At 42.6% G+C, this 18182-nt stretch overlaps 1 long non-coding RNA gene across 1 annotated transcript in view; it reads right to left on the reverse strand.

The window, feature by feature from the left end:
- Positions 1-12572: 12572 nt before the first annotated feature.
- Positions 12573-18182, reverse strand: part of LOC139041254 (uncharacterized) — a 160352-nt gene continuing 154742 nt past the window's right edge. The window contains exon 3 of the long non-coding RNA XR_011496074.1: positions 12573-16338. This is a non-coding gene — a long non-coding RNA (uncharacterized lncRNA). The remainder of the gene's footprint in view (positions 16339-18182) is intronic.

The raw sequence follows: 18182 nt of genomic DNA on the forward strand, positions 1-18182 counted from the left end.
TTCATTTCTCTTCTCCTCTTCATTCTCCTCTCCTATCATCCCAGGATTCCATGGGCTATGATCTCAATAATTCCCTTGGAATGATCCAAACTTTCTTACTGCTCATATCTGTCTTGTAAAACTTCAAACCCAGAAGATCCTGGTTATCTGCCATGCCCTACCTGCTGCTGGTCTTATGTTAACTGCTAAGAAAAGCACATAACATATGTTGGTACCACTGTATATCCAATATCATCTACCTCAACTGGGAAGCATCCATAAAGCCTGGACATTTTACTTTCTTTTTATGTGTCAGTAATTTAGAGCCTGTTTTTAATATTCTCCACTTTCCTTATTCCTTCCAACATATTCAAAGTCACTTAACTTTCCTCACATTTCACAGAGAAATTGCTGTCTATAACTCCTTTTCTGTAGTGGTGCACCATTGCGAAAAGATCATCTATCTTATGTGTCTCTGTCCCACCACCTCCTCAGATCCCCCACACTCTATCTGCCCTCAGTATTCTATGAGTGATTCCCTTGGTAAGGCCGCACTGACTCCTTTCTTACTAGACCCAAGAGAAACTTTTCATTATTCATCCTACGTGATCCTTAAATGGAAATCTTTTAAGCATGGTTCCAGCAACTTAGAGATGTGAATCTTGTTACAACTGTCAACGTTATAATATAATGTATATACGAAAAAATTCAAGTTACGAATGGAGATTATGCTACAGCTGAAGGGTACAAACTGGATTTGTGGAACCAATAAAACCCCCCAGAATGTAAACTCTCTCATTATTAATTTTTATATAGATTGCATCACGAATAATATCATGGTTATAATGGGTTAAAATATACTATTAAAATTAGGTTCAGCTGTTTGTTTTTACTTTCTTAAATGTGCCACTAGAAAGTTTTGATTTCATGTTATAGAGTGTAAATGCTACTATTGCACAGCACCGGTCAAGGCAGGAGTGAAAATAAAGCACAGAGAAAGTGGTTAGGGGGGCCCGCTGGGTGGTGCAGCGGTTAAGTTCACATGTTCCGCTTCTTGGCAGCCTGGGGTTCACCGGTTTGGAACCCGGGTGTGGACATGGCAATGATCTGCAAAAGCCATGCTGCGGTAGTCATCCCACCTATAAAGTAGAGGAAGATGGGCATGGATGTTAGCTCAGGGCCACTCTTCCTCAGTGAAAAGAGGAGGATTGGCAGTAGTTAGCTCAGGGCTAATCTTCCTAAAAAAAAAAGTGGTTAGGGAACATTTTTCCCAAGAAAAGGAGTGTACTCTGCCCCACACTGCAAGAGGCAGTAAACACTCTCATTCACACACACAGACACACAAAATGAAACAAATGTCATCCTAGGGTCCCACCACTACTTCTCAAGTGGCATGAAGTTGCACTCCTACATAGTCCTAAATAGACTAATCTCAAGAAAGTAATCAGAAATCAAGATAATTTACCAATCAGGAAGATCTAAAACCAGAGACTAAGGGTCAAAATTTTTTGTGTGAATTTTCCATCAATGGCTTCTGTTATTAATTCAATATGCTAGGGAGACTCTTTGAAGGAGAGTTCTTTTAAAACTCACTTTTTCTTTACTATGTAAATGTATACAAGATATGTAAAGAATAATTGAATTACACTAGCCAATCAATGAAAAGGAGATGATAGAATACAAACATCACTACTATAAATCACTACTGGATTAGCGAATTGGTCAGGGAACAGATGACATTGGATTAATTTGGACCTCATTGGGATGATTCTGACTTCATGAACCATCATATTGCAGGTATTATGCTAGGACCTATGAAACAGCCATCCCCACCCCACACACAGTTTAACTATCAAGGCCCACCAGCAAGACCGGTCCTTGCTGACAACTCCCCTGACTCCACCCCTCTGACAACACCTGGAGAGTTTTACACAAATCCCACCCTGTCACTGCATGCTTCTACCTGCCACAGGCCAGGAAACGTTTCTACAAGGCTCATGTTCTGTGCATGCCCAGATCTGGGGATGACACTTCTCCTTAGTGTGAAGAAAAGGATCAGAGTGCAGACCCTGTGAGCTGCAGCAATTAGGACAAGGACTGGGGTTTGTGACAGAGAGAAGAGAACTTTTAGAGGGAATCTTCACTAGGGTCCAAGAAGCCCCAGTGATTCCTGGATAGAATCAAAGAAGACACTTAAGGATAGAACACATAGGTTTGGGTGTGATTCTGCTTGGGAATGCCTGTAGGATGACATATGTGACAGTGGTAAAGCATTCAACAGTGTTGTTCATTCTTTTATTCATTGTATGTCATGGAGTGCTTTCTACATACATCCGGGCACTAGCCTCACCCTCTGGAGCTTATGAACAGGGTCAGAAGATTTTTTTAATTTTATTTATAATGCATAGATACAGTGCTTATGATATGCTAGGTGTTCCAAGCATTTTACAGACATTAACGCCTTTAATACTCTCCATGACTTTACAAAGTGGCTACACTTATCATTATTGCAAGATGACATTATTGACAGATGAAGAAACTGAGGCACCAACGACATAGTAATTTGCCCAATACACATATCTAGTAAGTGACTGTGGTAGAATTTGAGCATGAGATGTTTGCTCCATTTTCTATGCTCCTAATAATGATATTTGCTCTCTAAAGACTTCACACATTGAAAAAATTTGATCAACTTATCCATTTTCTTGGTGTATTCAATAGCCTATCTTATCTGTTTGAAAAATATAATACCTGCATAGAAACTATTGCACATACACACCCAAAAACATTTACTATGTACCAGGGGACTTTTGGAGAATAAGCAAAAAAAAAGATTGGCAACAGATGTTAGCTCAGGTGCCAATCTTAAAAAAACAAAAAACTTAGACATGATCCCGTCACCTTGGCTGTATTAAGTTGTTCAGAATCCAGTAACTAACCACATCATGGTTACATGAGGATATGCACACCAGGAGGCAGGGAGTATTGGGAGCCATTGTGAAGAACCCATAGGCCAACATGAGGCACTTGGGTCCATAAAACAGGAGACCCTGGAAGGTTTAATGCCAGTGGATGACATTAGATGAATATCTGAATTTCATTTACTTTCAACCCTTTAAAGATGCAGGCCTGAATATGAGGCCTGGTGGGGCAGTGAATTTCCCAAGATCACACAGCTGAAACCCAGGCCAGCATTGAGAGATAGTCCATGGTATATCCCACGCTTTCTTGTAATTATTTCATCTGTAAGTTTGTGCATCAGACACATGTGACGCTAGCCCACAGGTGTTGTAGATGTCATCTCATATACACCTGACCATATGCCTAGGTAGTAGTTTTGAGCATCATCACCATTGTGCAGGTTGGGAGAGTGGGGAAGCCCTGAGAGGCACAATGGTTTTTCCAGGACACAGGACTGGTAGAAAAAAAGAGGTCTGAATTCAGTTCTGCCTCCTCAAAGCTGGAGCCCTGGCTTCATCCCCAAGGATCTGTGGGCAGGGTTGTGATGGATATTTGTGTACAGTTATGGAGATGACATGAGCAAGGAGGATGAGCAGTCAGAGCCCAGAAGGCTCAATGCCTCAGCACAATGCCTTGCGAGCACAACACAATGTCTGCCTGTTTAGCACTCAGCAGAGTGCTGTCCATTTGAGCATTCAGCACAGTGGTTGGTGAGCACTCAGCATAACGCCTGCATGATGAGCACTCAGCACTGTGCCTTCCTGTGACAAATAGAAATGGCAAGCAATAGGATATATTGGAGAATATGAGGAAGCCACTTGATGTAAACCTAATTTGGCCTGACTTTGTTTTTTCCAAAAGGGACTGAGCACAGCCATTGAGCACGCATTGTATATCTGCTTTAAAACATTTACTATGGCAAGAACAAATGGCCTTAATTAAGATAAAGGTGCAACTTCCCCCCACATTGGCATTTCCTTAGGGGTAAGCATCTTTCCTTAGTCTAGGAACTGATTGCTGTGCTCACCCTTGACCACCCAGCTCACCTGTGACCACCCAGCTCGAGACAGCAGACCTGCCACCCTGCTGTGTTCACTGAGACAGCAGACGTACCTGCTGTTTCCATCAATCATCATGCCGACACAGCAGTCTCACGACTGTTGTAAAAGGACATTTCAATCCTGTGTGAAACATCCTTTTTGGGGGTATATAACCACTCTGTGCACCCCACTTCTTTGGTGCCCTTTCTTCCTTTGGGAAGAAAGGGCCCAGGCCATGGTCCTCACATTTTAGCTCAGAATAAGCTCACCCAAATTTTCACTTATAGATTGGTTATGGATTATTTTCATTGACACCTGTGAGAACTCAACACTGTGCATGGTGCTCACTCAGCCGAGTGCCTTCCTGGTGAGCACTCAGCACAAGGCCTGCATGGTGAGCTCTCAGCATATTGCCTGGTGAACATTCACAAAGCTCACGCCAAGTGAGTGATAAGCACAGTGTCTGCCTGGTGAGCATTCAGCACAGTGACAGCCAGGTGAGTACTCAGCATAGTACCTACACTGTGAGCATTGTGCAAAGAGGCTGGTGAGCAGTCAGCACAGTTCCTATCTGGTGAGGACTCAGGATATTGCCTGTCAGATGAGCACTCAGCAAAGTACCTGGTCAGCATTCAGCAGACTACCTGCCTGTGGAGCACTCAGCAAAGTGCTAGGGGAGCACTCAACACGGTGCTTCATGAACACACAGAACTTCCCATATTTGCATTCTTAGCCCTGGCACCTCCATTCCCAGGTCTCTTTCTCTGAGGCCACCAACAGAGTTCTTCCTCAGGCACCTCTGCTACACATTTCCTATGAAGGGAAGAGGAAAAACCTGAAGACACTTTTTCCCTCTCTGACTCAGTAATCCACACTTCTCCACTCCTATCTCATCCCTCCTAGCCCCCAGCATCCAGAGAAAAAAATGAAGCCTTTTGTCTGGGGCTCTCCAAACAGTGAGATGACCCACATATCTGTGCTGATCCACATGACTCTCAACCAGTAAGCCATTCCATGGGAGAAAATTAAATAGGAGGAGACTAAATTTCCAGTTCTAGTTTCTTGCTTATACCATCACAGTAAGTGATTAAAGGCTTAACTCCTTCATTTTGGGTTTGTATTTTAATCAGTCACTCTGACACCTGGCAGTTCAGCTGTCTCTCTCTCAGCCCAGCTGATCTCCTGACACTATCTTTATATAATTGTGTTACAAGATTCAGGAGGATAAAAGACAAGTTTAAATATTCTGTTGGAGGGGCTGGCCCCTTGACCGAGTGGTTAAGTTCACGTGCTCTGCTGCAGGTGGCCCAGTGTTTCGTTGGTTTGTAATCCTGGGTGCAGACATGGCACTGGTCATCAAACCATGCTGAGGCAGCATTCCACATGCCACAACCAGAAGGCCTCACAACAAATAATATACGACTATGTACCGAGGGGCTTTGGGGAGAAAAAGGAAAAAAATAAAATCTTAAAAAAAATTCTGGTGGAGAAGTGGAAGATAAACTTTCAAAAAGACAAAGTAAATTTGGAGAAAGGAAAATAAAAATTCTAAAACTGACAAGTAAAATAATATTAAGAACTCAACTGATGTGTTTGAAAGTATACATCTTAGAAACAGCTAAGGAAAAATTAATAAGCAGGATAAATGGTTGGAAAGAAATCCAAAATAAAGTCCAAAGAGGCAAAATTTTGAAGAAGAGAGAGAGAGACCATGAGAATGAAATAGAAATAATTCTAAAATGCATTCAGCTATTACCACAGGTTAAAGGGACACATGGGCAGCAACAATATTGAACTGAAAATGACTAAGCATTTTTAAACTGATGAGTGACTACTCCATAGAGACAATAAGCTCAGTGGATCACAAGCACAACACAAAAAACAAATTCCACATCTACAGTGAGTATAATAAAATCACAAAAAAGAGAGGAATGAAAAGACAAAGAGAAAACCTGAAAGCAGTCAGGAGGGGGCAAAAACAGGAAGGAGAGGAGGAAATAAGGAAAGAGAGAAAGAACAAATTCAACAGATATCTCTTTTTTCAACAGCAAAAATGGAAGCTGGATCACAGTGGGAAAAAAATAGCTTTAATGTGCTGAAACAATAGAATGACAAACTCAAGAACTGTAAAGAAAACAAAAATATCTTTTGGAAAATAACAGAAAACGAAAACATTTCTAGAAAAACAAAAACTGAAATTTATCATTAATGTGTTGTCACAGAGCAGAATTTGCTACCCCAAAATGTGCATTTTTGGCTTGATTATTTTTTTTTAAGATTTTTAAAATTTTTTCCTTTTTCTCCCCAAAGCCCCCAGTACATAGTTGTATATTCTTCATTGTGGGTCCTTCTAGTTGTGGCATGTGGGATGCTGCCTCAGAGTGGCTTGATGACCAGTGCCATGTCCGCACCCAGGATTCGAACCAATGAAACACTGAGCCGCCTGCAGTGGAGCGTGCAAACTTAACCACTTGGCCACGGGGCCAGCCCCTTGGCTTGATTATTTTTAGGAACAAAAGACCAAGAAGATCCGTTGACTTTCCTCCTAACTTCCTAAAGGATTTTAAGATAGAAGGCCTGTTCCAGGAAGGAGCTCTCACCATAGATAACTATAGTGTAATATGTAGTAGGTGTGGCAGACAGGGAGGAGCCTAGCAAGGCCCATTTGATCAAAACTCTCCTCATGTCCCACACTCTCTGCCAAACATGACAAACATTTGTTGACCAAACACTTACTTTTCCTTCTCTTAGTGAATTGCCTCCCTCCTCTTTGAAGTCTCAAGCCACTACCCTCAAAACCCTCTTTTGTCTTCAGCTGAAGTATTTAAGGTATTTCAGGTGGTGGCTCCAGCCATTTTGGGGAATTACTCAGTTTTCCTGTGTTTCTCCCATGTATACATGTTCTTAACTTTCTTTGATTTTCTCCTGTTATTCTTTCTCATGTCAATTTAATCCTTAGACCAGCCAGAAGAACCAAGAGGAAAGAGGAAAATTTCTTGCTCCCCTAAAATATCAAACTGAAGGATAATAGTGAAGGATATTTTTTGAGAGAAAGGGAGGAAATCTCATGATGGAGAAGTAGGAACAACGTAAGAACAGCAAAATTAATAAATATGTGGGTAGCTCAAAATAAATAATCTATAAAACAAAGATAAAATGTGATAGGCTTCAAATATATATTTTCATATATTACATTTATAGTTTTATAGTTATATGATAATTTAAGCACACAACAATAATAATCTAGAAGTCAGAAAGAGGTAAATGGGATTCTTGCACTCTGTGGGAAGAAGGTATACATACTAATTAATGTTAGACCTTGATAAAGTAGGGTAGCCACTAAGATAATAGGAAAAATATTTACTCCTCTGAGAAGAGAGAGCACACAGGAACGAGAAGGGAGTATTACTAGAGATGTGGTGGAGGAGAAGGAGCAGGAGGAGGGAGAGATGGGGGAGGGAATTCAGGAGAGAAGGGGTGTCTGGAAATCCAGAGGAAAGTGTTTCAAGAAGGAGGAGTGTTCAATTGTATAATCGGTGTCAAATGCAGCTGAAAGGTTGAGTGAGATGAGAGCAAAAACTTAACCTTGAATTTAGCAAAATGGAAATCATCGGTGACCTGGAAAAAGACATTTCAGTGAAGTGATGTGGAGAAAACTCCTGAATTGGTTCAGGAGAGAACCTGAGGAGAGGCAGTTTGAAATTGAGCAGAGAAACAGAATGGGAAATGGAGAGGAATCTTGGGTCAAAGGAGGTCTGCCTGTTTAACACACATTAGGGCATGTTTGTACATGGATGTTGGCAAGGAATCAACCCAGATACAGGACTACAGCACTCTGAGATGCAGCCTGAAAGGACTTCCCAGCCCAATTTTACTCAAAGTTACCACTTTAGGTCAAGATGGTGGTGTAGGCAGACTCTGAACTCACCTCCTCCCGTGGACACAACAAATCTACAACTACCCTTGGAAAAATTAACCCTAAGAGAGAACTGAAAACTGGGTTAAAAGAACCCCCACAAAATGGGACAGGGCTGACTGAGGTGGAAGAGGCAGAAACTCCTTTCTGGAGAGAAAAAGACCACCTTCTAGCAGAGATGCTTCACGGCCAGCTGGGAGTAACCTTAAGCCTAGCCTCCCCAGGCACCTGCAGCAAGAGCAACACAAACAGAAGGGCACATATAGCGCACACAGGCGATACTCCTGGAACATTTGGAACTGGTGATGAGAGGGAAGCAAACTGCTGGACCTCATAAGGCATCTCTTATATAAGCCCACCTCTCCAAGATCAGGAGATGTAGCTGGCATACATGATACATAGATATAAGCACAGAGAAAGAGGCAAAATGAGGAGATAAAGGAATACATTCCAAGTAAGGAAACAGGATAAAACCCCAGAAAAAGTACTAAATGAAACAGAAGTAAACTACCTATGTGACAAACAGTTTGAAAAAAGAGTCATAAGGATGCTTGTTGACCTTGGGAGAAGAACTCAGTGAAAACATCAACAAAGAATTGGAAAATATAAAAAAGAACCAATCGGGGGCTGGCCCCGTGGCCGAGTGGTTAAGTTCGCATGCTCCACTGCAGGCGGCCCAGTGTTTTGTTGGTTCAAATCCTGGGTGCGGACATGGCACTGCTCATCAAACCACGCTGAGGCAGCGTCCCCCATGCCACAACTAGAAGGATCCACATTGAAGGATATGCAACTATGTATCAGGGGGCTTTGGGGAGAAAAAGGAAAAAAAAATCTTTTAAAAAATAATTTAATTTAAAAAAGAATCAATCTGAAATGAAGAATACAATACTAGAAATGAAACCTTCACTAGAGGGACTCAATAGCAGACTAGATACAGAAGAATGGATCAGCAAGATGGATGAAAGACCAGAGGAAATCACACAAGCTGAACAGATAAAAGAAAAAAATTTAAAAAGAGTGAGGGCAGTCTAAGGGACCTTTGGGACAACATCTAGCATACTAATATCTGTGTTATAGGTGTCCCAGGAGGAGAAGAGAGAGACAAAGGTGCAGAGAATCTATTTGAAGAAATCATAGCTGAAAACTTTCCTAACCTAAGGAAGGAAACAGACATCCAAGTACAGGAAGCACAGAGAGCACCAAATAAGAGAAACCCAAGGAGGCCCACACCAAGACACATTATAATTGAAAGGTCAAGAATTAAAGATGAGCGAGACTCCTAAAAGCCACAAGAGAAGAGCAACAAGTTACATACAGAGGAAACCCCATAATGCAATCTGCTGACTTCTCAGCAGAAACTTTACAGGCTAGAAGGGAGTGGCGCGATATATTTAAAGTGCTGAAAGGAAAATCCTACAGCCATAATACTCTACCCAGCAAGTTTATCACTCAGAATGGAAGGAAAGATAGTTTCCCAGACAAGCAAAAACTAAAGGAGTTTATCAGCAAGAAACTAGCTTTACAAGAAATGCTAAAGGGACTTGATTGAATGGAAAAGATAAGACCACAAATAGGAATAAGAAAATTACTTTTTAAAAACCAATAAAATCACTGGTAAAGGCAAATATACAATAAATGTAGCAGCTAATATCAAGGTCAAAAGACAAAAGTATTAAAATTATCTATTTCCATGATAAGAGGGTAATGGATACACATGCAGAAAAAAAGAGGTTAGATATGATATCAAAAACAGAAAATGTGGGATGAAGGGAGTAAAAGAGTAGAGCTTTTAGGGCCAGCCCAGTGGTGCAGTGGTTAAGTTCACATGTTCTGCTTCAGTGGCCCGGGATTTGCCAATTCAGATCCCAAGTGTGGACCAATGCACCGCTTGTCAAGCCATGTTGTGGCGGCGTCCCACATATAAAGTAGAGGAAGATGGGTATGGATGTTAGCTCAGGGCCAGACTTCCTCAGAAAAAGAGAGGAGGATTGATGGCAGATGTTAGCTCAGGGCTAATCTTTCTCACACACACACACACAAAAGAGTAGAGCTTTCAGTAAGAGGTCAAACTAAAGAGACCAGCAACTCAATATTGACCATGATACATGTAGACTATAATATATGAACCTCGTGCTAATGACAGACCAGACACCTATAATACACGAATAATTAATAGAACGGAACCCAAACATAATACTAAAGAAAGCCATCAAACTATAAGGGAAGAGAGCAAGAGAAGAAAGGAACTGAGAAGAATTACTAAAACACCCAGAAAAAAAAGCAACGAAATGGCAATAAGTACCTTCTTATCAATAGCTACTTTAAATGTCAATGGACTAAATGCTCCAATCGAAAGGCATAGGGTGGCTCATTGGATAGAAAAGTCAGTGGATACAGAGGAAATTATTAATAAATGCTATTTTGTATCAAGAAAGAAAAAGTACCAGCTCTAAGAGATAACACTAACACGTTCCCCATTAGCTCTTTCAAGAACGAACTTAAGGTAAAAGCAGAGCCCATGCCCACAAGTTCCTTTAGCTCATTATCAGAGCACTGCACACTATTTGTTGACCTTCACTGGAAGAATGGCTGCAGTGGACTTGCCGGGATGAGTTCTCTTACATATGAAGGGGGATCAGAATAAATAGTCTTAGTTGCAAAACGATATATTCTCCTGGTAAGAAAATAGATTCTTCATCATAGTAAATGTGGTGGCCACAAGATCATACCAGCTACAGGGAGCAGAACTGACCAATGGCCCCAGCCGCTGCTCTGAAATCCATCACTTCTTTGTGCTGAGGCCACGCCTCCCACAAGCTCTTCCCAGCCCATTACTGAGCTCAGCAGGGATAGCTTGGCTGCCCTCTTCCTGAAAGATGTGAGCTGCAGGGTTCCTCTATTGGTTGACTTTGGTTCAAGGTTGTCCCCCCTTTCCTCAAGTCAGACCTCTATTACAGTGTGAGAGCCCTGCCAGCTTCTCTAACTTCTACCACAATTTCTCTCTGAAATATTTCCCTGCCAAAATCCTTGTCATCTCTTGGAGGATCCAGATTTTCTTTAAGCAAAACAAGAAAATACTCAGTTTTCAAAAAATTTTTGCATCTATAATAACATCTATTCCTTATAAATATCCAATACATTACACAAAATGGAAATTGTAACCCCCACAGTTTGGATGAGGAAACGAGTTAAGTGATTTAGCCACGGTCCATTACCTTATTTTTGTTCAGTAGCTTCTCCATTTCCTAGTCTTCCATGATCAGTGTTCAGAAAAGAACTTTGAGTCTGCTTTCCCTTTTGATTAGTATTTCCCTACTATGGATAACAATAACACCTATAGTTTACTAAGCAGGCACTGTGTAAGCACTTTGCATATATTCAATTTTTCATTTAATCCTCACAACAACTCAGGGAGGTAGATACATCCCCCTTTATATATATGTGAGGAAATAGCTCCCAGGAATCAAGTGACCTGCTCAGGTCACTCACCTACTAAGCAGAAGGCCTAGGACCAGCCCCTGACTCTAAATCTAGTGCCATTAGCACTTATCATAACACGTCATATCTGTCAGCATTTTACTAAGCACACCTACATTCATTAGGAAGTGGGATGGGCACCCACCAGCAACTCCCCCTGCAGAGGTCTGGAGATGACAAGAGCCAGGGAAAGGAGGAGGTGGTGATAGGAGGTGACAAGGTACAGGCAAAGGTGAAGATGAGTAACCTTCTCCCAACTGCTCCATCTCAGGTTGCAGAAGAGTTGCTCATGGCCACCTGTACTCCAAGGGGTCTTATTTCAAAGAAAGTATGGGGGGAAGTAAGCTTTTATTTAAGAGGTTGCAGCAATTATTTTCGCAAATAATTCTCATAAAAATGTTAGGAGATGGGACCCAGCTCCCTCCCACCTGCCAGCCATGGAATGGGGAAGAAAGTATTAGACACTCAAGCTTCTCCATGGTCCAATCTTTAGCCTCCTCTCCAGCTTCATCTCCCCTCATACTCTGTTTTACTTGATGCTTCAATACAGCAGCATCCTTACCGTGCTGTCACATATCACTGTACATTCAGTCATGAAGTTCACTGTCTAGTTCACCCTTACTTCCCTTCCCTTGGCGAACTCTTACTCATTTCTCCACATCTCAGCTCAGCCACCATATACTTCAGGAAGTCTTGCTCAACAACCGAATTGAGAACTCCCAGAGGACACCTCCTCTGTGTTCCCCTATCCTACCCTCAGTGCTTACCTTGCCTCAACATTTCCCTTATTACGTGAGATTATCTCACACTAGAGATACAAACAAAATTTTCTCCTTAAAACCTCACTCATACCACATCACTCTGGCCCATAAAGTGCTTCAAGAGGCATCCTATGGAAGGTAAGAGAAGATACAGGTCCCATGCTCTGACCTTTAAGGCCCTAAATGGCCTGGTCCCTGACCTTCTCTCCAAACTCCTCCTTTGTCCTTGCTTACTGTGATGCCACTGTCTGTTTTCAGATCCATCACCCTGCCAAACCGTCTCATGCCTTAAGACTTATTTCCTGAGCTCTTAGCACAGTTGTTCCTTTTTATTCTCCAGGGCTTTGCTTGAAAGTTGCCTTCTTACAGGCACCTTCCATCTCCACCTCTAGAACTGTCATCCTTTCCCACTGTTCCCTATTTCTTTTCTTCACTGAAACCACAGAATTTTATAATTAAGATATTTATTGACTTATTCATTTATTGTTTTCTTGTTATTTAAATCTCTAATTTAGTGGAAAACACACCGTCAACTCTTCATGCTACTGGAAAGCACAATCCAGACTTTTTAATCTGTATCCTTCCAGGGTGTTTGGTGCACTGTTACATCCTCAAACGTGCCAAGTAAATGAATGAGCAAGCAAAGTTCAGGAATGACATAAAAAGAGAGGGAATTACAAAATAGCAGAGATTTAAATAAATTAAATATTAGTGTTAGTTTCCATAATAACTTGCATTGAGGGAACTCTGAGTGCTTTAAAAACACTAATTTACACTCTGCTCACAGGAAGAACTCATTATCTCTAACTTACGAGCAAAGAAAGTCAGCCAAATGAAGCGACTTTTCCAAAAGGAATATAATGCATTAAATAGGGAGCTTGGTCTAAACTCTGAATAGCTTTATTTTATACCCTGTCTTGTTCCCAAAGGATTTTCGATGGCTTTGAAAGACACAGACAGTTACACAATTTAGAGTGTTCACAAAAACAAAACAAGCCAGTTGCTCAGGAGAAGCACGATTATTCCTGGTACAAGGTCTGAAAGAAACTTCTTTCTTGGGTCCACACAAAGGACAGAAAACCACATCCTCAATCACATCCTCCAGGCAAGGAAGCAGTGGGGCTCACGGGGTTGTTTGCGGCACTCCTCAGTGTGGGCCAATGGCGCGGGGCCAAGGCTCAGATCCACAGAGCAATTCTCCAAGGAATCAGATCAAGACAGCCCAGGTGTGCAATTCTCTGATGGCCTGTCTTAATCCAAAAAGAACATCTGGAGATTCTGGAGGAATCATTTAACAGCACACTCTTCATACGCTGGGCTCTGTGAATTTTACTTTTCACCCAAAAACTTCTAATAAGTACTACCTAACAGTGAAATTGAATGTGACAAGCATCTGGAACACGGTCAATGTTGTGTAACAATGAAGATTTCCATCTGATTTATCAGTCAGATGACCTGGGGAAGGGTATATTAGCTAAGGTGTAGGTTAAGCTGTTCTAACAAAGAGACCCCAAAATACAGTGACCTAGATAAAACCACACTAACATTTTGGGAAAAAACACTGGGAACTTCTGGTCCTGTTGCCTGTGTTAACTAGGCCAAGAGGCCCATGGTGGGTAAGGAGGTCCTGTGGACCCACTGAGTGGGGCCTCAGAGAAGGGGCTTAGGGGGTCACTTACTGGGCTTCTGCGTTTCCTGTCTATAGTGCAGGAATTAGAGCTGTCCACTGTGATGTTTCCTCCTTTTAATACTATGGCTGGGGCTGTTCTTCTATGAGGCATGACCAAAGTGTAGACCCCTCAGCCAGGAGTTCTCCACTGTGAGGGTTCCAGCAGCCCGACCAGATGGAGGGGATGGAGGGAAAGGTGGCTTTGAAAATGCAAGTTCCACCTACCCGGGTCCCAGTATTTCCATTTTAGCCACTGAGCTTTTATCAGCCAGGGAGCTTTTGCTGGGTTTCAAGCTGCCTCAGGAGCCCTCAGGAGCCGGCCTCAGGCGCCATTAATTAAACCCGCTTTAGCCCGGCAGCATGGCTGCAGGGTCAGAGTGTGGAGGATGCCGGGAGGAAGGGGAGGGTCGTGAAGAAGGAAGGGGAGGGCCGTGAAGGAGCACAGAGCGTGGTGGGCGTGGGGAGGGGTGTGGGAAGGGGTGTGAGGGGAGGGGCTTGAAGGAGCGCAGAGCGTGATATGCGTGGTGACGGGCATGATGGAGGAAAGGGTGGATACATCGGTGCCTTCCTAAGAGCTGTAAGCAGCAGTGACTGTGACTCCTTTCAGCCCTCAGGCCATGGAGCAGTGGGCCTTTTGCTGCAATTTGCGCTTGCCCTGAATCTTTGGGGTGGGGCCTTCAGCCTGGGTGAGGCGTGAAGGGGGCGTTCCTGACGCCACAGGCGTCCAAGTCTTATGGCAGGCACCACTGTCACGCTCAGACTTCTCAGACTTGGTCTCAGGCTCACCTGCTGTCTCTATGGGGCGGCTGTGGACTCTTCAGGTGGGTCGGACTCACTTTGGGGGGCTCAGAGCTGGGGTGGGGTGAGCACAGCTCAGCAGGCAGGGGATGAGGGGCAGGGTGGGGGATGGGGTGGAGGGTTCTGTGGCCATTTGGGGTCTCCTGGAGTGACCATATACAATTGAGAGGCTGCTGTTACCTGTTATCAGATGCATAGGACTAAACTAAATGATAGCGGATGCTTGGAGGTCCCAGAGAAAATTCACAATGGAAGCCTCACTGCAGGTGGGGCAGGCTAGGGCCATCCTTCTGTATAGAAGTATCAGGGAACCTTGGGTTGTGTTTCTGGACCATCTGTCCTTCTACCTTGTAGTGAACACAGGGAATGTGTACAGATAAGAGACAGAGGCTGTACCTGCCGATCCGGGTTCTCTAAGTCTGTTCCATTCTGCAGAATGGTCAGCATGGCTTCATTCAAATAACATACTTATTACTTATATGCATTGAGTGTTTGATGCAAAAGAAGTGCTTTGCAAATTAGCTCATTGGGTTGGTCAACATTTGTAAGAGGTTGTTAAACCATTTCACAAAGGAGAAAGGTAAGGTTCCTATAGGGGAAATGTTTACACATAATCACAGTTATATGTCACAGGCAATTGATATTGCCTGCTGTGTGATGAGTCTGTGATTCACTTTAAATTGGTGAGGAGAATCTAGTTATGTATTCTTAAGTTGACAACCAATAAACTGTATTAAGCGTGCCAGTCTGTAAATGAGATTTACCATATTATTGCACATCGTGTGATATTCCTTAATAATGAAGCTAGTATGTATTAAGGCTGTGTACAGACTGTATATACGTTTGCGGTTATGCAAGAATAACACATGCCAGATCAGCACAGGGAAGCGTTTGGCTAGAACCCCAAAGAGGACTTCAGCTTTATATACCTACAGCCTCATTTCCCCAACTCTATCATGTCAACTTTCTGCCCCTGGACTCTGGTAGAGATGTCCCTGTCTGAACCAGAATGTCCACAATGTTTTAGGAATCAGCGACCTTCATGGATGTGGTTCTGGGCTTCACCCAGGAAGAATAGGCCTTGGTGGGCGCATCCTGGCAAAAGCTACACAGAGATGTGATGCTGGAGAACATCATTCATCTTCTCTCTGTTGTTGAGTCTGTCAATAAGGATTTATTTACTCAACAAGTATCCAGAGAAGTTTCCACATATCATGCTCCCCTCAGCTCTCATTTTTATTCTTTCATAACACAACTACGAGAAGGTAACTCTGTTTATTGATTTAATGACATGTAGTTTGCCCCTTCACTAGAATATAGTCTTCTTGACCACAATTTTATGTCTTTGTTGCTGCTCTATTGCCAGCACCCAGAACAGTGCTGAAAACTCAATGGATTTTTTTTAATAACTAAAAAATAAGATTAAACAGTTCCTAAGTAATTATTCTGTTCTAAGCAGTAAGCCCAAAGTTTGAGGCCACAGTAGAAAAAACCACCAGGCAACATAAATTTAGGTTATTCTGGATTAACTAGAAACATTTAATTCCTCATTTGTTGAAAACACTGGGAATCTTTACTCTGTGAGCTTGCTCATGCACATCCACGAGTTCCTCAATGCTTTTGGCTTGGTGTCATGGTGTTCCTCCTGCTCTGCTCAAGGACTTACAAGGTTTTCTTCAATGCTCACTTAGTCGTTCATTGAGATCCTGTCCTTTACTTGAGGAATATGTATGGTTCCTAAAAGACAGTTCAAAATTCAAGTGGCTTTTCCCCATGAACAGGGTGGCAGGTCTGCAAATAAGACAGAATTTCCCATTGGAGCAAGGAGAGGAGTTGTGGAGGGAAGAAAGGGGATTCCCACAAGGCCTGAGGCTGGGTAAGCTCCAGGCATGTGTGTTCACTATGAGGAAAAGCCTAGTCAGTGAGGGATCAGGACCTTGGTAATGCCAACTGCAGATTTCCTTAAGTCCATGGTCTTTTCAGGAAAGTATGGGAATCCAGTGGGGAAAAATTCTCAATGTTGTCATTATTCCTAGCATTTATCAATGTCTTTTATTCATAGTTTATGTCCTCTTTGGATTGAAAGTTTCATATTGTGAACTTTGCCCTCATCCCTTCCCCTTGATGATTTCTTCTCTCATAACCTTACCAAAATCCGTCTTAGTTTTCTCTTCAATCTTGAGAACATTTTGTAATTGACAGTGCCCTAAAACATGTTTCTAGACACTAGTGCATTGCTCCATTTCACATTCTTGCCCTGTGTAAGGGTCAATATTTGCCTTGCATGCTGTACAACACTTTGGTTCCCTAATGCCTCTTGAGAAATTTATTTTTTAATTGACTTTAGGCAGGAGAAGTAACCTTTAAAACCAAGAAATGGTACCTATACCAGGAAGGATCCATCTAACTGCACAGTGATGGTAAGTTTCTTGGGTTGAACCCTGGTCCCCTACGTTAGAGGCCTGGGAATGGGATGATTACTAGTAAAGCACAATAACGGGACTATAATTTGAGTTGGGAGTAAGTGCCATCCCAGCAGAAAGTTTTGCATAATTTTAATTTAGGAAAGATATTGACCTGAGCTCAGAGCTACAACCTGAGTTCTTATAAAAGGAAAATTGTATAAACACGGCTCAAATACCTAGTCTATGAAACACAATGATGTTACAAAATTAACCAACTGTACAGTTGAGGTGTTATAAAGAGGAAATCTCTGGGCTGGTCCAGTGGCACAACAGTTGAGTTCACACGTTCCACTTCAGTGGCCCAGGCTTCACGAGTTTGGATCCCCAGTGCAGACATGGGACCACTTGGCAGGCCATTCTATGGCAGACGTCCCACATATAAAGTAGAGGAAGATGGACACAGATGTTAGCTCAAGGCCAGTCTTCCTTAGCAAAAAGAGGATTGGCAGCAGATGTTCGCTCAAGGCCAGTCTTCCTTAGCAAAAAGAGGATTGGCAGCAGATGTTAGCTCAGGGCTAATCTTCCTCAAAAAAAACAAAACAAAACAAAAGAAGAAGAAATCTCAATGCATGCAAGAGAGTAACACACCGTGCATATGTAACTTACATAGGGAAGGTTTTTAACCAGGAACTATGACTGACTGATTAGCCTAGAATTCATACATAGAGAAAAGAACAAATGAACGTCTGTGGGCAGTCTTTTAAGTGCCTCTTATCTCCTCCAATAAGCAGAAATCTCACGTTGGGGAAGAACCCATTGAACAGAACTAGTGTGAGATGTTTTCACTCACAGATTCACAGTGACTTAACATATGTGAAGTCACGTGGGCCCAGGAGGCCCACCTCTGTAAGCTGTTGGACCAACTGAGGCAGCAAAGCCATGAGGAAACACTGAAGTTTCACCTGGAAAATACCCAAGATATTCTCCAGAACATGAAATACTGGTAGGCAGACCAGATTCAAAAAGACAGAAGGGGATGGCCTGAAATCCATAATTAACGTCAGATGAAGCCTGCTTAGGAGCCCAGGGGTGTGCCCAGGAAGTTCAAGATGAAAATCTTGCCTCTAACTTTGGAGAATGTTGTGGACTTTGCTGCTCTGTTCTCAGCCAACTCAG

Source organism: Equus asinus, chromosome 1 (genome assembly GCF_041296235.1).
Source record: "Equus asinus isolate D_3611 breed Donkey chromosome 1, EquAss-T2T_v2, whole genome shotgun sequence".
Lineage (NCBI taxonomy): Eukaryota > Metazoa > Chordata > Mammalia > Perissodactyla > Equidae > Equus > Equus asinus.